At 39.6% G+C, this 24,355-nt stretch overlaps 1 protein-coding gene across 4 annotated transcripts in view; it reads right to left on the bottom strand.

Annotated features, from left to right (window-relative positions):
- SGMS1 (sphingomyelin synthase 1) overlaps positions 1-24,355 on the bottom strand; it is a 318,863-nt gene that overhangs the window by 244,101 nt on the left and 50,407 nt on the right. The gene's annotated exons all lie outside the window — the stretch shown is intronic.

The raw sequence follows: 24,355 nt of genomic DNA, 5'->3' as shown, positions 1-24,355 counted from the left end.
AAAAGTGTTCTAAAATTAAAAGCTTATTTTACAAAACTGTCTTTGGTTCCTCTCCCTCCCATACCCCATACCCAGGCTTATAGTAGATTCTATGTCCAAAACGTCTTTCTGCTGTTCCCTTCCCTCCCATTCCCTCTGCCATCCCACTGTTCATTGTATTCTCCAATCCATCCTCCACACAGCTGCTGGAGTAAGCTTTCTGACACACAAATCTGAAGATATCACCTCCCTGATCAAAACCCTTCAATGGCTTCCCACTACTTATATCAGGTTTGGCAAACTTTTTGTGTAAAAGCTCAGATTTTTTAAGCCCTGCAAGCCTATCCCCCACTCTGCTATTATAGTACCAAAACAGTCATGTGCAATACGCAAACAAATTGATGTGGCTGTGTTTCAATAAAACTTTGTTTATAAAAACAGGCAGAGGGCTGGATTTGGCCAACAAGTTACAGTGTGCCAATCCTTGGTCTAGAGAATCAAGTCCCAACTCGTCAGACAGGCATGCAAGGCATAACCCACATTACCCCTCTGAATCATTTAATTTTGTGTATTTGTCTTGGTTTTATTCTGTCCAATCAATTCCAAGCATGCTGAAGATATTAAGCAACAAAAAGTCAGTTAAAACACACTCTATGCCTTCAAAAGACTAACAGGTAACAAGTAACTCAACTCATGCTTCCTAAGGCATCTTCTAAGTACTCTTTGATATGCAAGTAGACATACCCTTTAAAAAGAAGTGTTTTGTAATCAACTAAGTCTGAGGAATCCTGGGTTTGACAAGGTTAAGCAGATTTCATTGCCACAGGAATTCTCAAAGCCTTCATTGTGTATTACGAATCTCCTTAAAGAGGGATATATTACACAATGGCTCTCAAATCTGTTTGATAACAGAATTCTTTCACATTTTTAACATCTGTGTCCTGCAAAACAGTTAGGAAATTGTTGAAATTAAAGCATACTCCTACAAGCGGACTGAAAGTGCTATTAATATTTGCCACTATAGTGGCATTTTTAACATTTTTTTTTAACATCTGTATCCTGCAAAACAGTTAGGAAATTGTTGAAATAAAGCATACTCCTACGAGGTGAACTGAAAGTTCTGTTAATATTTGCCACTGTAGTAGGCTAAATAGTGTCCCCACCCCTGCCAAAAGATATCCATGTCCTAATCCCTGGAATCTGTGAATGTTATCTTACATGGCAAAAAGGACTTTACAGGTGTGATTAGGCTAGCGATCTTGAGATGAGGGGATTATCCTGGTGGGCCCTAAATGCAATCAAAGGTATCCTTCCTTATAAGAGGGAGGTAGAAAGTGACCTGACACCAAAGAGAAGAGAAGAAGGCAATGTGAACCCTGGAGCAAAGACTGGAGTAGGGCAGCCACAAATCAAGGGAGGCTGGCAAGCACCATAAACTGGTAGAGGCAAAGATCAGATTCTGTCCTAGAACCTGCAGAGGGAGCACAGCCCTGCCGATGCCTTGATTAACTCACCACATTTGTGGTAATTTGTTACAGCAGCCATAGAAATGAAAACAGCCACAGTGCCAATCACAGCCATGCTGCTGTGATCTACGCCAACGCTAAATATTCTTAAACAAAGTCACATTAGTCTTGTCCACAATAAGATCACAATTAGCCTTAGTTAGCGAGGTTTTATCATCCACTTAAGAGAAAGAGTATAATTTGCTGGTTAACACTCTGGACCTGTATTTAACCACTCGGGTTCAAATCCCAGCTTTAACGTTTACTAGTTAAAGATATGGCCTTGGTCAAGGTGTTTAGCCTCTTTGTCACTCAGCTACTTCATCTGTAAGATGGGATGATATTCATAGAGTTGCTTTGTGGATTTAATGAGACCATGTACAAAAAGTACTTAGTACAGTTCCTGTCTTTATAGGAACTCAATAAAAGAAAACTATTATTAGATTATAGTATTACTGATTTTTAAGAAAAAAAATCTACTTTCACCCCCACCTATATCTCATCATATTCTTCTATTTTCAGTTTGACAAACTGTAAATCTTTACCAAAGTTCTAGCTTGGGGCATTTAAAATGACCTCAGCAAGGTAAGGCAAGTGGAAAAGTTCATGCCTGCCTCTCTGAACCACTGCTTTTAGGTATCTGACTCAATAAATTATGACAGCTAATAGCTCCAAGACATGTGCTTCATGTGATGTGCTAAATTCATGTCACTCATTGAAAAGCTGAAAGTTACTTTTCTTGCATGGGTCATCTACATTAGTTAAATCAAAGTGCTAACAAAGGCCCATTTTCTAAATTACAAGCTACTGATGCTCCACTAGATAGTCTTTATCTTAATATTTAGTTATACTCAAAGCAACAGATGAAATTATTCAGATAAGCCCCAGTAAAGGAATGGCACAAGGCACCTGAAAACAGCAAGGGACACAAAGCATCTTGGTACAATATACAAAAGTCTTCTCCGCATGTCACCCAACTCACTATGCACCTACAATCACCACCTAGCCGTCAGTTACTGCCACATCCCACAGCATCTCCAGCCTACACAGGTGACTTAGGAGCAACCATACATCAAGCCTAATTAAAAATATGTTATCACCATTAGTCAAGAGGTACTTCAGACTCGGAGCTTTGATTCCTAAAAACTTTAAGAGCCTTCTATTAAGATTGAAGCATCCCTAGAAAAAGTAGTACTTTAATTCTTTATTAGTTATACACTTCGGTACTCACTGTCAGTGAATACACACACAAACCCGTTCTGGTCTGTCAGTCAGGGAAAGACTATCCTGGAACTCACAAAACCTCATTAAGGCCTACCAATTTCAGAAAAGCAACCCTAAGCAAATGAAAAATTTAAATGTGAGTAGTTTTTTTTTTTTTTTTTTTTTTTTTTTTTTGAGGCGGAGTCTCGCTCTGTCGCCCGGACTGGAGTGCAGTGGCCGGGTCTCAGCTCACTGCAAGCTCCGCCTCCCGGGTTTACGCCATTCTCCTGCCTCAGCCTCCCGAGTGGCTGGGACTACAGGCGCCCGCCACCTCGCCCGGCTAGTTTTTGTATTTTTAGTAGAGACGGGGTTTCACCGTGTTAGCCAGGATGGTCTCGATCTCCTGACCTCGTGATCCACCCGTCTCGGCCTCCCAAAGTGCTGGGATTACAGGCTTGAGCCACCGCGCCCGGCCTTAAATGTGAGTAGTTTTTAAGAAGTACAACCTATATATTTTAACTTTAAAATATGAGTTGTAAATCCAAATGTCAATGGAGCCAGGCAGGGAAGACAATCCCAGCTGGCAGGTATGAAAAAACAAAGGCGCCCCGCTACTGCAAGTGGGAAGTCGCCTTTCAGCCCAACCCAGCTGCTGCTAGAGGGAGTACGGCATGCGGGAGCAGGCTACAGCCACCCGACGCAGACACCAAGAAGGTTCAGGGGCTGGCCCCACCACAGCTCATCTAGAATGACTGGCTTTCTGGTTGCTTTTCTTTTAAAATTATAGAAGTCATATGGGTGAATAAATTTAGTTCTAAGAGATATAAATTAAGAAGTAAAAGTCCTTCCCTTCTCCTCCCCCAATCGCTAACAGATTAGATCACTACGTATTCTTTTTCTAGATACACAAAATGTTCTACAAGTTGCTTTTTTCACTCAACAATATGTCGTGGACATCCTTCCACATCAGTACATTCAGATCTACTGCATTCTTTTTACCAAAAGCAGTTAGAGCACAGAATTTCAATGCTGGGAGATGCCTGAGAGGCTCTAGGCCAACTCTTTCCACTTAGCAGACAGGGTCCCAAGAGGTCCTGGACACCTCTAACCATACAGGAAAGAAGCCAGAGCCTCCCAAAATGGGGTCACACCAGCAGGTGTCACCAGCATCAAGCCCTCATCTCTGCTTTTCAAAGGAGCCTGAGCCTCAGAAAGAAAAAGGCAAAGGCTTCCCACGTGGCAGGTGAGAAGCAAGAAGGGGGACAAAATTAACCTGGAACAAAGTCATGAATTGTAATCAGTGAAGAGCCTCACAAACATGAACTCGGTTTTTGTTTTGTTTTGTTTTGTTTTGTTTTGTTTTGTTTTAATTAGTAAATATCTAAAATCACTCCAGATTCATCCAAGTGACTCAATTAAAATTCACTTAGCAGTCATATTCTACCTAGTTCCAAAATACATCTGGATTGGAGTAACTCAGAACTGCATAAAGTTCATCATCTTCCTGCGTTGAGGCCTTAAAGAAACTGGGCAGGACCTGGCTCACAAATAAGCTGCTTATCTGAGCCAGCCAGAAGATGCCAATTACGGGGCTTCATGGGTAAATCCAGAGCTGCAGCAGTGTAATAAAGAATGCGGTTGAGGCCTCTGCTTCAAAGATCATTCTTATACAAGGAAACATTTATTAAAAGAGGGAAGAACTGTAAACTTCATATTTAAAATATTAATTCTGTTAGTGACTCAAGGTACTGAGAAGCTAACTAAGTATTCAGACCCTCAGAAACTCCAGTTTAGCTCCCAAATATAGAAAAATCTCTCTATCTAAAGATATAAACTCCCTGGAGGACAAAGCCTTCCTGCATGGCTAGCTTTTAAAACATTTTAGGAAACCTGACCTCAAACTAAAATCAGCATTTCAGCAAGGGTTTGAGAAACTGTATTTCATACAAACACCAATTTCAGAAATATGTTGTTCTCTACTAATACACACAATTTGCTTTATAAAAGAAATGCTTAGTCTTTTTCCAGTATTCTTTATCTTAGCTGAATGGAAAGACCATCTAATTGCCAGGCTAAAAACAGGGAGTATTCCAGAATGCTCTCATTTTCGCCTCTCCTCCATTCCCAAAGGAGATCCATCACCACCACACCTGCCCACCCTGTCTCTTGACTGTTTCACTTCTCTAAGCCTTTGGTTTAGATTCTTACCAAATCCCAGGGGGTCCATGGCAACAGCCTCCTAATACATCTCTCGGTCACCAATCTTACCTGTCTCCTAGCTGTTTCATACAAAACTGTAAGAGTAACCTCGTTCATTCACTTTACAAGTAACTACAGAACCTCTACTATGCAACAGGCACTGCTGCAGGCATTGAAGATAAAGCAGTGTACACAATCACTGTCCTCAGGACCACCCCACAGTGAGTGTCAGACAAGTGTTAAGTTCCATGGAGGAAACAGAAAGCAGGCAGAGGGCCAGACAGTGCTTGGGGGCTGGGTTATTTTGTCTAGAGTGGTCACCAAAGACATCATTCCAAAGGGGACATGTGAGCATGTCCTAGAGGAAGGGGAGTGGACATGTCAGGGGAAGCACATTCCAGGGAAAGGGGAAACAGGTGTACCACAGGAACATGTGCCAGGTGTATCTGAGGAGAGCAAGGAGGCCAGAGTGAATGGAACACAGTGAGCCAAGGGGACAGTCATCAGAGGTAAGATCAGATAGACTCCGTAGGCCTGCACGGTCACAGCAACAACTGAGAGGTTTGTTTGGAGTGAAATGAGTACAGTATTTCTGCGTAGTAACTCCTTTCCAGAATTTAGTGGGAAATATATAGGTTTTGCAGAATCCCTAGAAAAATCAGGTGAGAAACAGCAAAAACAGTATTAGAATTTTCCTGCTTCCTTAGCAATCAACATAGAGTCCACTGACAAGTCCAAAGCAAGCACAGGAAATGCTGACCTGCAGAGGTAAATGTTAAGGCCCACATTTCCGAGAACTGGGACAGGAGCGTGCAGAAGAGAAGAGCCCCAGTTCAATCACTCAGTCTTCCTTGTAGCTGTTCCCACGTTCTAAGCATGAGTTCGAGGTACTGTCTGCCGCCAAGGGTGAGTCAACATTGCAAATAAAATTAATATTAATAAGCTTCACATAGTAGGCTTTATACAAACACTGATTATATGCAGTGCTGTTAATCTTTGTAGAAGATCCAAATGTTAACACTATCAGATAATGTTCATAGGCATTTTCCAGTGCTTGAATATTCACTAGGGTACAGTTCTTCGTAAACAGTATGTGTAAATACTATTGAACTTAGTATCACTTATTTATTTAAAAAAAATTTTTAGATATTCACAATAATGAATAAAGAGCAAGAAGAATGTTGGAAGTATTTTAAAAAGATAAAGTAAATCTATTAGCTTTTGGCTAGGTATGTTTTAATCACAGAAGTATGAAGCATCATTATTAGTCATTTGGAAAAAGAATTATTGAGCAGTATGCTTTTAAAAGAAATTAGTAATAAATTGCTTACATGTCAGAATAAGGATCTAGTACTGCTCACCAAATATTTAAGCAATATTAGTTGTTTATCTGAGGTGAAAAAGAATAACTGTTTTGCTTTGGCAAACAAAAATGCCTCAATTACAAAAATGTTTAACGAAAAGACTTTTAAAACGAAAATGTGCTTTAGCAGAAGAAATGCAAAAAAAAATTGGTAAATGTAGAAATTAGAACCTGATGTAAAATCGGAACTAGCAAAAATAAACAAACTCTAACAGCAAAAAAAACAAAAAACAAAAAACAAAAAAAAAAACATGGCAACCAAAAAAAATTTTGTACTGTGTATATGAGCTTAGGAAATCTTGATCTTGGCAATCAGCATGCCTGTCCTTTGCTGCATAGGAGACTCTACCCACTACTTCTATCTTCCAAGGCTACTATACAAACAAGAGAAACACATGGGGAATTATTTCCCAACTGTAGATGGACTGACAGGGAAATAAAGATAGGAAGATTCGGTAGGTTTGAGTTTACAAAGGTAACTTACATAGACACCATAAGTACCAAACTCTACTTCAGCCAATTAACTTACTTATATAATCCTCATAGCTGCCTGAAGAGACAGTTATTACAATTACCTTCTCTCACCTTGAAATTAAGAAACTGAGTCCCAGGGAAGTTAAGCTAATTGTCACACTGCAACTAAGTGGCAAAGCCAGAAGCAAAATCAGATCCTGGCCTCAGCTGCATCCTGGTAACCAACACACCTTCCTGCCTCTGTGCTTCTTCAACTGGATCCTGGGACTTCTGAGTATGATTGACAATTATGTGTTAATGGTTCAACGAACTCTCATTAATCTGATTATTGTTCTTATTACTATTTATTTGCAGATTTTTTAAATTATAAGGGTATTTCATTTGAAGGCACCATATGACCTTTCACTCCTATGTGCTGAATCTAATTCCCAGACTGGAAGCTTCCCCATCTCTGCCATAAAAAGGGAACAGGTTACTCCTGGCTGCTTAAATTTCATGCCTGAAATATCCCGGATAAGTTGCTTGGAATGAGCCAAACACAACGATGCAAAATGGGATGTGGCATCTTTTCCTGATTAATGGTGGGGCTGGATTCTGTCAGTATTCAATGACATGAAATTCCAAGGCCTGGAAACAAATGTCCACTGTTTTCCAGTGAGTACAGCTGACCCTTGCACAACACGAGTTTGAACTATGTGGTCCACTTATACACAGATTTTCTTCTGCCTCTGCCGCCCCTGAGACAGCAAACCTTCCTTCTCCTCCTCCTCAGCCTACTCAATATGAAGACGATGAGGATGGAGAACTTTATGATGATCCACTTCCACCTAATGAACAGTAAATATATTTTCTTTTATGATTTTCTTAATAACATTTTCCTTTCTCTAGCTTGCTTACTGTAAGAATACAATATGTAATACGGGTAACATACAAAAGACATCTTAATCAACTGTTTATGTTTTCCATAAGGTTTCCAGTCAAAACTAGGCTATAAGTAGTTCTGTTTGGGGGGAGTCAAAAGTTATATGCAGATGTTTGACTGTGCAGGATGGGGGTGCCTCTAACGCCTATGTTGTTCAACTTTCCATAAGTCCGAAAGCTGCTGCAGACTGGCCCAGAGAAATCCATCCAGATAACACCTGGCAAAGGGAATGCTGACCTAAAACAGACTGTGATGCTAAGTGGAACTGGTAAACATGTCACGGGGTATACAGCACATATGAAAGGCCTGTTACTAAAACCACGAGAGTTACACAAGCCCCCCAAAATGTTATTTTACTTGCCATAATCTTTTACTTCATCTACTTTTGTTTCTTTAAGCAACATCAGTATTCAAACCACCAACCATACAACCGCACAGCCCCACCAACCTAGCTGCCAGAGGCGTCCCCTTCACTGTCATTTCAAGTCATTTTTGGTCACTTATCTTCATTCTACATGTTTTCCACATCTGTAATCCTGTCCACAAAAGCAACCACATACAATAGATACTCAAGCTGCTTTGGAAATGAAGAAGAGAAATAATTAAATATAGCTCTCTTTACCAATTATCTGAATACAGAAGATCTATCAAACATACACTAGAATTAAACCCATTATTGATAAGGAAATTAAACTTTAAAGAAGTAACTTCTCCAGGGTCACGCAGATCTGAGTACAAACTGTTACCCTATCATCAGGGAGGTTTTAGAGGGTTTTCTCAACAGGGCGACCCTGCCCTTAGGGGCACAAGAAATATCTTCACCAGAGGGAGGAATAAAGAAGAATCTCACATAGCAAACTCTGGGTAAACACCCATTGCTTGAAGTGGGTGGCTAACAGGCACATGGGACAAATACACATATATCATTGATGTCCCACCACTCAAGAGTTTTTTTTAAAAAAAAATCCATTCCCTTCTAGGTAAAATTGTAAGTAATTCCAATTCAACTATGTAAACAGGAGGAAACATCTAACACTTCTTCCTTATACACAGGAAAAGAAAGTTTGTTAAAATAGAAGAAAGGAAATAAAGCAAGTATAAATAGCTCAGAGAGAATGTGGTTTTGTAGTAGGAATTTCACTATTTTTCCTTCAATTTGTTGCATACACATGTATACACACAGATTATATATATAAGAACATATATAATGTAATATATACTGTAATATATACATATATTACCTCAGGTAATATAGATTATATATTACATTATATATTATATATTACATTATAATATATATGTATATTATATATTCATATATTACACATATTAGAATATATATGTATATATTATATATTGCATACATATCTTACATAATATATAACATATGTATGTAATATATATCTAATGTATGTAATATATAGTATAATAGACATACTATAATATATACATATAATACATACATTACATAATACATGTACTTACGTGTATAATATATACATAAAACTTACAATACATATAATATACAATACATATTACATATTATATGATACATATGTAATATATATGATATATACATACTATATGTAATATAGTATATATTGCATATATTAGGAAAAATCTGTAGGAAATATGTAGGAAAAATATGCAGGAAAAATTTATTTTTCCTTCATTACATAATATATACATAAACATAATAGTATATATATAGTTTTGTTTTTTCTTGCTGACTCTAGCCCTACAATTGCCAGGTGTTAATGCCAGACACTGAGCAAAGTGAGGAAAGAACATTGCATCTAATGCCTTTATACAGGTTTCCTAACAGTCAGTTTTTAAAGGCTGCATTACTTGGCAAGGGACAGAAAAGTCCTGCTGTGTGTCTTAATCCCTTTATGTTATACTCACACCTCGTTATTTGAGAGTCATCTCTGAGCACTGAGACTAAGCAGAGCCTCATAAATATTAGTGCTTATATTGGCAGATATAAACTTTGGAACCCATAGTTTAAGAACTAGTTAACTGGTACAATTGACGGAAACATAATCAGACTATGAGTTGAAAGGTCTAGTTTCTAAACCTTGGAGTTGTGATATGACCTCAGGAAAAATCAACATTTCTCTGGGTCTTTTCTCACCTGCTAAATGGCACGTGAGTGTTTAACTGTGTTTTGGGCACCAGTCCCAGCATTTTGCATATATCAACTCATTACAATACCAAAACAGTACAATGAAATAGGTATCACCACCCTCCTTTGACAACTGAGGAAACTGAGGCACGGAGTAATACAGCTAGTATCAACTGGCAGAGCATAAATGTAACACAGTCGATCTGGGTCCAGAGCTCAATCTTTTAACCATGAGCGCTGCTGGGTTAGAGAATTTCTGGGATTCCTTCCAGCTCAAACCTTCTATGATTCTGAAATTCTAAGAATGAGCTGTGCTTAGTTGGTCACATTGATGCCAATTTCTTGAAGTTGCTCAATGACCTTCACAAGTAACAAATCCTTAATCTTTATAAACACTGGGAGATTTAAAGCAGCTACCAAAGACACTGATTGCAGACATTCACTTTAATGAAAGGTCAACCTAAAATGAACTAGAAATCCATGTGGTGCTTGCAACGCTTCTTGTTTATCCAATTCTCAATTGATGTAGGAGAACTAAGTTAACTGAACTGAAAGGTGGAAGGAAGCAAGTCAGAGAAATATTTTGCTTTTGGAATAACTGAGTCTGGAAATTAACCGCAGCCAGCTTCAAGGCTCACCAGCTGATCTCTACTCACTAATATTTCAAGTGGACCTCTCCCCACAGAGGACCCCAAAAGTACACTTACTACCCCACTCCCAGACAAGGCAAGGAAGGAAGGAAGGAGGGCTCGCAATGACACCTCCAAGCCACCTCCAAGCCACCAGAGAGCATATCTTCATCTGGGCTGAGAACATTTTACAAAACAGGTGAGTTGAAATTTGAGACTCTTCTAAAAGAATATGAAAAAATCCACCCTAGTTCATGTGTGTTTCTTTTTCTCAAATCCGCAAATATGTCTCAGGCCAACACTTTCTTTTCTTTCTTCTTTAAAAGTCCCAGTTTCTCCACAGTCCAACTCAACCTTCACCAGAATGAATGAATGAAACTACCACTCTAGATCAGAGATTCCAGGATTCAACTATGCACAAAAATAGTTACGTCACTAAAATGCAGATTCCTGGCCTCTACACCCATAGATTATGGTTTGGTGTGTCTGGTACAGAGCTCAGGAATTTACGTTTCTGACAAATACTCTCTGAGTGTGCATACACACACACACACACACACAGGTGCACATTCACACTTGTACACACACCCCACTACCACCATCACCCTCTCCCCACCACCTCTCTGATTGACACAGGTAGTCGGTAGATCATGTTTGAAAAACACTATTGCAGATGCTGTAAGAGGAAAGTTACATCTCTTTTAAATCACAGCCTAAATATTGTCTCCACACTCTTTAGGAACTAGAGGGTTTGCTCCATGTCCCTTTTTCTTGTGCATCTACCTGTGATTCCGGGTGCACTCTCTGCAAAACAGACTTCTCTGCTTGATCTGGTCACTGTTTTGGTTCTTACTAGGTGAGCTCTGTCTAGCTCTTCCTGTAAAAAGAAAACCTCTGCAGCAAAGTTCCTGACAGTTTCATGCACTCATTCCCAGAATCAAACATGAGCCTAGAGAGCATGAAAGCAGTAATTTCATTCACAAACTAATAAGTAGCTCACCAGATGCTGGCTTCCTGTTAGGCACTCTGCAGCATCTAGTGCCTCTGGCAGTACAAGATGGGCCTCTGGGGCCTTGTGGTCGGCCCCTGCACTGTTTTCAAACCCATCATTCTCTAGCCAGGTGGGAAGGAGGACCTACCATACTCCAAGACTATGCCTAAAGGGCGGGCAGTCTGTACACACACAGGGCAAACAGTCTTTGTAGCTACTGAAATAACACAGTGCTGATGTATTGCTAATTCAATTACAGGAATGTATTATACCATTGTTAAAATGAACTTCTATAAAACACAATGATACTAAAAACCATGTTAAATCCTCTTACATAAGAAACTCTTCTAATGGAACCCATTCTATGCAATCAGTCCTGTAGTGACGGAGGCTTAAATTACAGGAAACCACAGGCCCAGGGTTTCTGATTACACTTGCGTGTGCTTTGGAATGAAGATACTGACAACCTACTTCCAAGTGCCAGAAGCAGCCTGGATGATGGCTCCCAGGGCTCCCAGGCCAGTCCTTAAACTAGATCCTGCAAGCAGGCTCCGCCTAGAGCCTGTGAGAAACCAGGCCTCAGGCCAAACGCCATAGCCTCTCCTCTAACCTGACGTTAAAATGCAGAACACAACACCCTCGCACCTGAACACATTCCTGTGGCAGCCATATCAGCACAGACTTTAACCATGACAACCCGAGACCAGGGATCAGTGCGCTGGCTTTCCTGAATCCACAGGTAGAAAGGTTTTGGCACAGTGTGAGATAGAAAACACATGCTGCAAGGAAGTGACTAAAGGTCAGGATTGTGCTTACCTTTGAGGGAAAGGAAGGGGGTCATGACTGGGAATGGGCAGGGGATGGGCTTCTAGAGGGCTAGCAAATGTCTATTTCCTGACCCGGGTGTTGGGAACTTGTCTTCACTTTGTGATCATAAATTTATGTTTTATATTCTTTAATTAAACTGCACAACATTGCTTAAAGGCACCTGCGGTATGACATTACTGCTAAACCAATACTCTAGTTTTTCCTCTTGGGATCACACATCTCTAATGACCACGGGGCCAGTCAGACCACAAGCACATGAGATGATCAGAACTCAGCAACGTTCCCACAGGTGGGCATACACCCCGTAGCAAAGTCATTTGTTTACAGAGCTCTCAAAGTTATGAAACTCAAATGTAGTGGCAGTTAATGTGGCACTTTATGAGCAAGAAAGAACATTCAAAAAATGAGAATTACCCACAGTTAATGGATTACAATAAAATAATGTTCTACTCATTGTAAAAATGTCATAGGGCAGCAGAAAATGAGACAATGGCAGATAATCAGATTATTTACAAGAGCTACATTCACACTGCACGAACTTGCCCTAGTGTCCTCTCTGGTCTTCCTGTCTCTCCATCATCCTCAGCTGACTGCAGATTTTGCCCCTTTCCTGGTACCCACTTTCTCCAGCGCCATATTGTAAGTCATTTGAGGGCTGGGGGAAGAGTTAGAAGAAGTCGCTTTCTTCTTTTCCTCAATGAACTTCAAACTTTTTTTTAATCCTCCAAACATTTTCCTTTGTCAGTTTTTTATTAAATAAGCAAGATATTTACATATCATTGCCTACCTTTTTTCTCTCTAGAGTGAGTTTTGAAGTGACACAAATTGTCTTACTTAACTCAGTATCCCTGGGCTTAGTACACAGTGTCTGGTACCTAGCAGACACACAACAGGTCTTCAGAGGATGCACTAAAAAAATAAAATATATATATTTTTATACAAAATCATATGTGTCATCTACACTGCCACCGAAGAACTTCATGCTGCTGTAAAAAAAGATGACAAGGTAATCTACATCAGGGCAGTACTGACTTCTATTGCATCTGCTTGGAATAGAAAGTAAGCAGCACCCTTTGGGGTGGAGATAGGGAAAGCATTTGTCAACACCACCATTTATGTTACACAAAAGATATGTCTGGAAAGAAGTGGTTAAGGGCATGGGTTTGGGAGTCAGGCACAATGAGTTAAAAATCTCAACCCTACCAAAAGTGTCCTGGGTAAGCAACATATGCGCTCTGAACCCTTTGTTTCTGCCACAAGCTGCCAATTCCTAGGAATGACATAGCCTCTGACTCCTTTGCCTCAAGTTGGCTTCAGATGCCTCCATCTTCTTCCTCTGGGAAGTCAACATAATAGTGTCCAGGGTCTGAGTTGCCTACATTGGGGGTGAGTACTAGTGGGGGCTGGGGGGCAACCTCATCAGGGATGCTGAGAAGGCCATCACTTCCTCCATCCCTGGCACCCAGTGTGTGCCCATGACAATCAGATGCTCCCACCCAGGACCTGGAATCTGGAGCAAGCAACACAAGGAGACAGAGACAGGGGAGAATATGGAGATAACCACACTTCCAGTGTCTGGACAGTGCCATCGGGGTGTACTCACGAGGTGACACCAGCACAATGGTAGCTCACTGTTCATATGGTATGGTTTTTGCTGTGGTTCTGGCAACCTAGTAGTCCTTTGATAACTGCTGGATATTCTTTCAATAACTGTTTTTCCTGCTTAAGTTCTCATTTGCAACCAAGAACACATGCATGGGGTGGGAAAGTTTTGACAACCTTTGGCTTTCATAATTGCAGGAGGATGACAAAGATAAAACATCAAAAGAAGTCAAGCCAGAGAAGTGGTAACTTAGAAAACAAAACTGAGCAAAGGATTCATACTACAAAAGTAGAATTCAATGAGTCTGCCCTACTCCTTTTTTTTACCTTTAACCTTTGTGTTTGTTAAAGTATGAGGTATGTTTGCTGACAAACCTCCTTTGTTTGTGAAAACAGATGCTTTCTCTATTTGCCTGACACAGCAGAGGACACTAAAACCAGAAAACATATTGATTTTTACTTTACTCTGTTGACAGCTTCTTCTGTTTTTAAATTTCTTTCTGATTCTTGTATACTGAAAAGGCTATGGGTTATTAAACCCCCTCACATTCAGTTCAGTTTAACAAATCTTTATTAAAGGCCTACTTTATGCAAAGCACTATTGTATGCATTTATAGCTAAACTCATCACAAATGGAGACATTTCAACTCAAATTCAACTGGAAATTCTGTAATTAATCCTGGGAAATTTTTATTTTAAATAGAAAACAACAATCATTTTGTGAACATTCTGAGTTATATACAGTACAGTGGTCCCTCAGTATCCACAAAGGATTGGTTGCAGGACCCATGGCAGACATAAATTCTACAAAGCTTAAGTCTCTGATGTAAATGGTGAGGCATTTGCGTATAACCTATGTGCATCCTCTTGAATATTTTCAGTCCTCTCTAGATTACTTATCAGTCCTAACACAACGTAAATGCTATGTCAATAGTTCTTATACTGTTTTTTTGTGGGTTTTTTTGTTTGTTGGTTGGTTGGTTTCTTTTTGAGCAGAGTCTCACTCTGTCGCCTGGGCTGGAGTGCAGTGGCACAATCTTGGCTCACTGCAACCTCTGCCTCCAGGGTTCAAGCAATTCTCCTGCCTTAGCCTCCCAAGTAGCTGGGATTACAGGCGTCCACCACTTTGTCCAGCTAATTTTTGTATTTTTAGTAGACACGGGGTTTCACCATGTTGGCCAGGCTGGTCAGGCTGGTCTCAAACTCCTGACCTCATGATTCACCTGCCTCGGCCTCCCAAAGTGCTGAGATTACAGGCGTGAGCCACCGTACCTGGGCTATACTGTATTTTTAATTGTGGTATTGTTATCCCTATTGGGGATTTTTACCCTGAATATTTTCAATCCACAGCTGGTTGAATCCTCAGATGTAGAGCCCACAGATATGAACAGCTGACTGTACATTCTACTGGTATAAAACCAAGAAGTTCCTGGTGACCCATGAGCCAAATGCAACCCACTGACAGGTTTGGTTAACACACACACTGTTGGTCCTTTTTAAGATTTTTAATCAGTGACTTTAAAATCTGGATTTCCATGAAAATTGGAAGGTCATCTCCCCACCCCCACTTGGGCTGCCACCTAGCAACGAGGAACAGGCTCCAAGCAGCAGCTGCTCCTATTATACGGGACAGGCGGCTCTCCAGTGTGTCTGAGCGCCCAGCCTCCACTGTTATCTAACATCTGACCCACTTCGCCAATTTATGTTACCTGCTGGGCTTGAGAGGCCTTAGAGTTTGGGATTCTTGTTTTAGATACATCATAAAGTGAGCTTAACAAAATCAACATAGACACTCACATGCACACACTTATTTCAAGTGCTTCAAGTTTCTTTTTCCCCAGGGGAAAAGGGGGGGGGGAGATATACCCTCCTGATTGTTTGATTGAACAATCCTTGGATTTCAGACTTTCCAGAAATATTAAATTTCTAAACCACTGTATTTCTTATTTTATCGCTGTATTTTTTAAATTTAAATGTTTTTAGAAAATGACAAAATATTGTTTTGCCTCTCCCTTTTATTCACTTGCCACCTTTAGGGGCTTGGGTAGGGGTTTGGGGACATTTGGGGACATAGCAGGTGGGATAAGAATTTCACAACTTTCTAAACACTTTTACTTTGACCATCACATACCTAAAACATACCAAACATCCAAATCTTATAAACAAAAAGCATCTAGTACCATAAGAGCAATATTTTTAAACAGGTACATATATATATATTTTTTTATTTCTTCCAAAATTGTTCTTCCTCCCAGTAAAAGAAGGAAGACAAATTTTCTCACTTTTTATTCTTACATAGCATCAAACAGAGCTTGAAAATAGCCACGGAGAAAAGCTTGGCAAATGCATGAATGCTTGGATGAAGGAAGAACGGAATGAAGAAATGAACACATGAAAGAACAAAACAACATTATTTTTGAGCCAAAGGGAGCCGTCAGCATCCCTTGCTGTCTACCCTCTAGTTGTCTGAATTCCCTTCCTTCACTATGTCTAAGCCCATAGCATCAGAACTCCCATCATTCCCATCCAATTTGTCAGTTTTAGGTTCATCTTCCTAAACTGCCTTACTCTACTCAAAGTAAAGACTGAAGGTGGTGCTGTGGCTTGTGCCTGTAGTCCCAGCTACTCAGGAGGCTGAGGCAGGAGGATCACTTGAGCTCAGGGTTCCAGAAGAGCCTGGGAAACACAGTGAGACTCCATCTCAAAAAAAAAGTAAAATTTATTTTTTTAAAAAGATAGTACACACAAACTTATGCTTACAACTCTGTAAACATTTTCCCCCTACATTAATGAGGGAAAACAACCCAGAGTACACCAAGGTGTCATTTCTTTGTTGAAAAGAAGCAAGGAATGTAAGTGCTGCGAGGGGCACTTACAGACATAGTAAAGAGTGTGCAGCACTGTTCACAATAGCAAAGACTTGGAACCAACCCAAATGCCCATCAATGACAGGCCAGATAAAGAAAATGTGGCATATATACACCATAGAATGCTATGCAGCCATTAAAAAAGGTGAGTTCATGTCCTCTGCAGGGACATGGATGAAGCTGGAAACCATCATTCTCAGCAAACTAACACAGGAACAGAAAACCAAACATCACATGTTCTCACTCATAAGTGGGAATTGAACAAATGAGAACACATGGTCACAGGGAGGGGAACATCACACACTGGGGCCTGTCAGGGGTCAGGGGCTAGGGGAGGGATAGCATTAGGAGAAATACCTAACGTAGATGATGGGTTGATAGGTGCAGCAAACCACTATGGCACGTGTATACCTATGTAACAAACCTGCACATTCTGCACATGAATCCCAGAACTTAAAGTATGAAAAAAAAAAAAAGTGATTTAGACGTTCCCTTTTTTTGAAGGGATGAAAAGAAAGGATAACAGGGAATGGAGAAACCTGACATAGCAGAAAGAAGACTGGTTTTAGAGTTGGTAGAAACTGCTTTCTATTCTTCCTGTATAAACCAGTTTGCTAGCTTCTCTGGGTTAGGTAGGGACTGCAGTTTTTTCCTATCAAAAATCTCTCCCATGGAGATGGTGCTCCACTGGCCTAGCTCAGCACGAGTAGGAGGTAGCAAACAGCTTTACGGGTCATTTGTCTGCTTTGGTTTAGGGTACTGTGGGGTAGATTTCTTATCAGAAAACAGATATGCCATCTCCAGAAAGAAGAAAAAACTTGTTAGCTCAATTTCTCCCAAACAAATAATTTTCAAAAAATTTTAAAGAAAAAAAAAAGGTTTTTCTACCAAGGAAGCAATAGCATGTGGTCATTAAAATCATGGACTTTGGAGACAAACAGACCTGAGCTCAGTGCTGATTCGGCTACTCCTGTGCAAGCTGGATGGTAGCTTCCCCTCCCAAAGTCTTCACGTCCCCTCCAAAGAAGCTGGGGTGATCCCTCCCTTAGGAGGCTAGTGTAAGCCTGTAACAAGACCCCAAGGCCGCATCTGGCATCTAGCAGGCCATGGTGACAGTAAATGTGGTTAATCTTCTCCCTTGCTCTTTTTCAAGGTCGCCTGCTGACCTTCTAGGAATTTACGGTTACATTTCTTAAAACTATTTTACATTAACAAAGCACTGCTAAATGTGGACCCTCTAAGGAAAAGATGCCATGAAAACTAATAAAAAGCTTTCCTAGGTTTCCCACCTTCTTATTCCCAGAGCAAAGTGCTGGAAAAATAGAAGGTATTAGCCTCATAGTCTTTACTAATTGAACCAGCCTTCCTTACTTGCAGAAAAAGTCACAGGACAAGCATCTCAATGTCTTGGTCTCTCAATACCAAAGGTAGTAAAGGATGATGGCTCAATTATGCAAACATCACTGTGCTTAACAGAAACCCTCTTCCAGTAAATCCATTATTAAAATCCTCAGGTCAATCCTTACAATGTTAATGATTCAGAGGAAATGGGCATTCCTTATAGACTTCTACTATTACGACATTTTTTAAAATAATCTTGAAAAAAATCAGCATAATCTGGACCTATGAGTATAGCTAGTGCCACTGCATTACACATGAAATTCTTTTTAAAACTAAGAATAAAGACCCAATGAGTGAAATGAGAGGCAGACCCAATCAAGGTCTATGAGCTACTGCTCTGTACTCATGGTGCCCTATTAAGATCCTAATAACATAGTATTGAGGGCCTTTTGATTCTCTGCCTTTGAAAAAAAGAGTAGAGCCAGGCAAAGTGGTTCACACTTAACAATCTCAGCACTTTTGGAGCCCAAGGCAGGAGAATTGCTTGAGCTCAGGACTTTGAGACCAGCCTAGGCAATATACAAGATCCTGTCTCTACAAAAACTTTTTTAAAAACATTAGCCAGGCATGGTGGCATGTGCTCGTAATCCCAGCTACTCGGGAGGCTGAGGTGGGGGGATCACTTGAGCTCAGGCAGTCAAGGCTATAGAGAGCTATGATCACGCTACTGCACTCCAGCCTGGTCATCGGGCAACAGAGAGACCCCATCTTTAAAAAACAAAATAATAAATTTAAAAATAAAATAAATTAAAATATATTAAATGGTAAAAGAAACTGATTCTATCCACGATCCTCTGGGTAAGCTAACTGCCAAGACAGTCTTCGCCTCTGGCAAGAATTTTACCAAGTCCAACTGCAAACACTTGTTATCCCTTGTTGACCAAAGTTCTAATCAAATTACTAGCAAGATATAGAATAACCAATAGCTGTCTAATAAATTTTTTTATAAACAAATGCTTTCTCCTTTAGTGTCCATGAAGGAAAAGCAAACTTAAATAAGTAAAAAGATTAAGAAAATACATCTGCAGGAGGCTACTTTGCTATTGCCCAGGCGGCTCACATTCCCTCCCCTAGAAATGTCATGAACGGACCAATATCAATTTCAATAGTTAAGACTTTAAGGGAATGCAGTGGTCATTAAGAAAAGACAAAGGCTTAAGACTCAGAAGGATATGAACTAAGGAAAGCAAATTGGAATGGATACAATTTAAGCAAAGCCTGGCACCTTTTCCATTTCCTGCAGTGAGTGCTGCTGTATCTGGGAGGCTGGCACATGGAGAGTGGCACCACATAGTATCCAGCACATCACAATACTTGAGTATACTTACAGAATAATATAGTAATACATAATAGTATGATAGTAACATCTGCTGTATCTTTAATGCATACTATGTGTCAGGCATGTACTTAAGCACCAGACATATCTAATGTGCATATATATACACATATATATAACAGATATAAAAATCTGTATATTTATATGGGTGTAAAACCAATATTTATATATAGAAATCTTGTGAATATGTAAATACACACACAAGTACATGCACACATACAAATAATCTCATTTAATCCTTAAAATCACTCCAAAGCAAATGACATCCTCATTTTGCAGGTAAGAAAAATAGGAGTTTAGAAGGTTAAGTAACTTTGATATGGTCACAGTCACAGCAACTGCACCCAGATCTGTCCCATCTGTTTCAGAACTTGGGCTCTTACACATCACCAAAGAAGGTTCTAATGACAACTGAAGACCAACAAAGGGAAATCAGAGAGAATCTACCACCCTGTGTCTTGTAATAGTTCTGACCACAAGGTCAGCCACCTATCTCTTTAACTAGGAAGATAATTGTATCAGGTATTCTCTGGCCCCTGACCATACTGTATTCTGTATGTCCAGGACCCAGGACAAAGGCCACCTCCTGCAGGGTTGTGTCCCTTCTTCTAGGCAAAATGAAGCAACTTCTGAAACTACCTGGAGTTAGCTTTGTAACCAAGGATACTAGAATACTGTAGTGTACAAGGTAACCCAACCACCACAGGTTTTCCAGATAATTGAGGAATCAGAGTCTATGCTGCCCTCCTTTTGTGAGGGGAAGTGTGGTAAAGAGGTAAATCTCCACCTGCTGCTTGTTCTCTTACACTCTCATCCATTTGCGACACCTAAAAAATTCACAATTCCTTGCCTGTGAAATGACAGAATTCACTGTTTCAAATGTGCTCTGCAGTGTTGTCAAAGTCTCTTCAGTTGTTACGGTAGAGGAGGTGGGAGACGGCTTGGGGAAAGAAAGGAGAAAGAGAGGAGGGGGTAATGGGAGGGACCCTACCACCCCAGCAGTTCCACGATCATCTGTTTTGTACACTGAGTTTTTGCATAAGAATGTATTTGAAGAACAGTTTTCATTTCTAAAACTATGAGTCTATGACCTTGCCAAAATAAACAGAAAACACTGTACTGCAAAGATGCCTATGTTGCTTGATTTTTAAAAACCAAATACACATAAATTGTGAAAGGCTATTAGTTAGAAAAAGATCCTTTTTGTATTTATATAGTAATGAAATAAATTATAGAACCTGTCTCATCTGCATTATTTAAAACAGAATATAAATCAGGGTTTTTGACACCAAGAGAGAACCCTCCAGAAGACCTAGCACCCTTAGACTAGCTTTCCTCTCAGAACTTCCTGTCCCTATTATCACTGCTGCACCAGGGTAAACATTCTATGTACCCTGAAAGTTCTGGCCCAAATCACATGATCATCTCAATAGCTGCAGAAAAAGCATCTAACGAAATTCAACAGGATGTTTTAAATTTCACCATAAAAACTGTCAAATTAAGTATAACTTACCCCAATAAAATAAGGGTCATACATGAAAAGCCCATAGCTAACATCATACTCAATGGAGAAAAACTGAAAGCTTTTCCTCTAAAATCTGGAACACATAAGAATGCCCCACACTCACTACTTCTATTTAATATGGTACTAGAGGTCTCAGCCAGACCAATGAGGCAAGAAAAAGATATAAAAGGTATCCAATGTAAAACTGTTTGCAGATAACATAATCTTATACGTAGAAAACCCTAAAGATCCCACCAAAAAACTGTTAGAATAAATGAATTCAATACAAAAGAAGAGTTGTATTTCTGTACACCAATAAAACAATCCAAAAAGGAAACTAAGAGAACAACTCATTTACAGTAGCATCAAATAAAATAAAATGCTTAGAAATAAACCTAACCTAGGAAGTAACAGACTTGTACATAAAACTATAAAACTTTGCTTATAAATGTAAAGATTTCATGTATTCATGGATAGGAAGAATTAATATTGCTAAAATGTCTGTATTACCCAAAGCAATGTACAGGTTCAATGTAATCCTGATCAAATTCCCAAAGATAATTTTTTACAGGAATAGAAAAAAAAAATTCTAAAATGTGTATGAACCACAAAAGGCCCCAAATAGTCAAAAGAATTTTAAGCAAGAAAAACAAAGAACAAAGCTGGAAATATCACACTTTGTGATCTCAAAATATATTACAAAGTTACAGTAATCAAAACATTGTGGTACTGGTATAAAGATAAACATACAGATCAATAGAACAGAATAGACAACCCAGAAATAAACCCATGTACATATAGCCAATTGATCTTCAAGAAAGGTGCCAAGAACACACAATGGGGCAAGGATAGTCTCTTCAATAAAGGGTGCTGGGAAAGCTGGATATCCATATTCAAAAGAATGGAATTGAACCATGTCTTATATCATACACAAAAATTTATTCAAAATGGATTAAGGATTTGAACATAAGATCTGAAACTATACAATTCTTAGAAGAAAACATAGTGGGGAAGTTTCTTGATATTAGATTTGGCAGTGATTCCTTGGATATAACACCAAAAGCACAGGTAAGAAAAGCAAAAATAGATATGGTTTTATACAGCAAAGAAAAGAATCAACAAAGTGAAAAGGCAACCTATGGAATGGGGGAAATATTTGCAAACCTTTTATCTGAAAAAAGATTAATATCTATTACATATAAAGAACTCCAAAAACTCAATAGCAATAAAAACAAATAACCCAATTTTAAAATGAGCATTGAACAGACATATCTCCAAAGAAGACATCCAAATAGCCAAGAGGTTTATGAAGAAATGCTCAACATCACTAATCATCAGGGAAATGTAAATCAAAACCACAATGAGATATCACCTCACACCTGTGAGATAGCTATTATTTAAAAGACAAAAGATAACAAGTGCTAGTAAGGTCAGGGAGAAGTTGGAACCCTTGCACACTACTGGTGGGAATGTAAATTGCAACTGCTATAGAAAGCAAGATAGAGATTTCTCAAAAAGTTAAAAACTAACTGCCATATGACCCAGTGATCCCACTTGTGGGTATATATACAAAAGAAGTGAAATCAGGATCTCAAGGAGATACCTGCATGTTCATGTTTATCACAACATTATTCACAACAGCCAGGATATGGAAACAACACAAACGTCCATCAACAGATGAATGGATAAAGAAAAATGTGGTACTGTAGGAAGATGTTGAATGTTCCCAACACAAAGAAATGACAAATGTTTCAAATGATGAATATGCTAATTACCCTGATCTGATCACAACACATTATATGTATTGAAATCTCACTATGTATCCCAGAAGTACAAATAATTATTATATGTCAATTAAAAGAATAAACATTTTAAAAAGAAAATGTGGTATATACATATAACAAAGTATTACTCAGCCTTAAAAAAGAAGAAAATTCAACCATGTGAAACAACATGGATAGACGTGAAAGATGTATGTTAAATGAAATAAGTCAGTCACAGAAGGGCAAATATTACATGATTACCAGGGAACGGGGGTGGATATGGGCAGCTGTTGTTCTATAGATATGAAGTTACATACGAAATGAAATGAGTAAGTTCCATACATAGTACAACACAGTGTACAACATAGTGCCTATAGTTAACGATAAGACATTATGTACTTAAAAATTTAAGAAGGTATATCTGGGCCAGGCACAGTGGCTCACGCCTATAATCCCAATGCTTTAGAAGGCTATGGTGGGTGGATCACATGAGGCAAGGAGTTCGAGACCAGCCTAGGCAACCTAGCAAGACCCCATCTCTATAAAATAAAAAAATTAGCCACGTGTGGTGGTGTACACCTGTAGTTACCTGGGAAGCTGAGGCAGGAGGATCTCTTGACCCCAGGAGTTTCAGACTGCAGTGAGCCATGATCGTGCCACTGCATTCCAACCTGGGTGACACTGAGATGCTGTCTCAAAAAATAAATAAATTTTAAAAAGAGGGTGTATCTCACATTAAGTGTTCTTACCCCCATCACCGTCCTCCCCCCACACACAGGACACAGGAAACTTTTAGAGGTGAGGTGATGGGTATGTTTATTATCTCAACTGTGGTGGTGGTAATACAAGTGTATACATATGTCCAAACTCATCAAATTGTATACATTAATTATGTGAAGGTTTTTGTATACAAATTATACCTCAATAAGGCTAGGGAAAAAAACAAAAGCAAGAAAGCTATGGTGCAAGCATAAACAAAAACCTTTCCAATACCTTCTGAAAGGCTTTTTAAGTTCCACAGAAAATCAAAAGAGAAAAAAAGCAAAGAAGTATAACTGTTCATGTTAACACATGTTTCTGATCGTCCCAGAGCTGTTTTACTCCCAGAACCCTAGCCCCATTGGCATCCTGCCTGAGCTATGTCCACTACAGCACCCATCTCAGCAGTATCTGCCTTGCCTCTTCCTTTCCCTCCAGCATCACTTCCCATGTTAGAGAGTGGGACCTGCAGACACTTTGCCAGCAAAAGACAAGCAGGAGATGGGAACCACACCAACCACCTTACACTTTCACTCGGCCCCAGCTTCTGATCCATGAGGTACCCACTGAGAAGAGAGGTAATGAATGTGCTGAGGAAGCTCACCCTGCAGGTGAGACCCAACTTCTTTAAACACAATGGCCAGTTCATCCTCATTATAGACCCAACAGTAAATCTCTTAGATAATGTCATAACTGTGACCTCCACATAGGTGTTATATACTGAGGTCTCTTGTGAAAAGCCAGCAACCTCTGAAGCCCCTCATCGGGCACACTCATCTCAGAGTCACCCTTGTCCCCACTTTCCTCCCAGCAGCCACCACAGCTGCCACTGGAGGAGCATGCCCCTTTTGGCAGAATAGCCAAATTCCATAAATGCCACCCTTTCTTCTCATCCCCCTCCAAAA

Source organism: Piliocolobus tephrosceles, chromosome 9 (assembly GCF_002776525.5).
Source record: "Piliocolobus tephrosceles isolate RC106 chromosome 9, ASM277652v3, whole genome shotgun sequence".
NCBI classification, from domain to species: domain Eukaryota; kingdom Metazoa; phylum Chordata; class Mammalia; order Primates; family Cercopithecidae; genus Piliocolobus; species Piliocolobus tephrosceles.
This window is presented reverse-complemented; position numbering and strand designations above follow the sequence as displayed.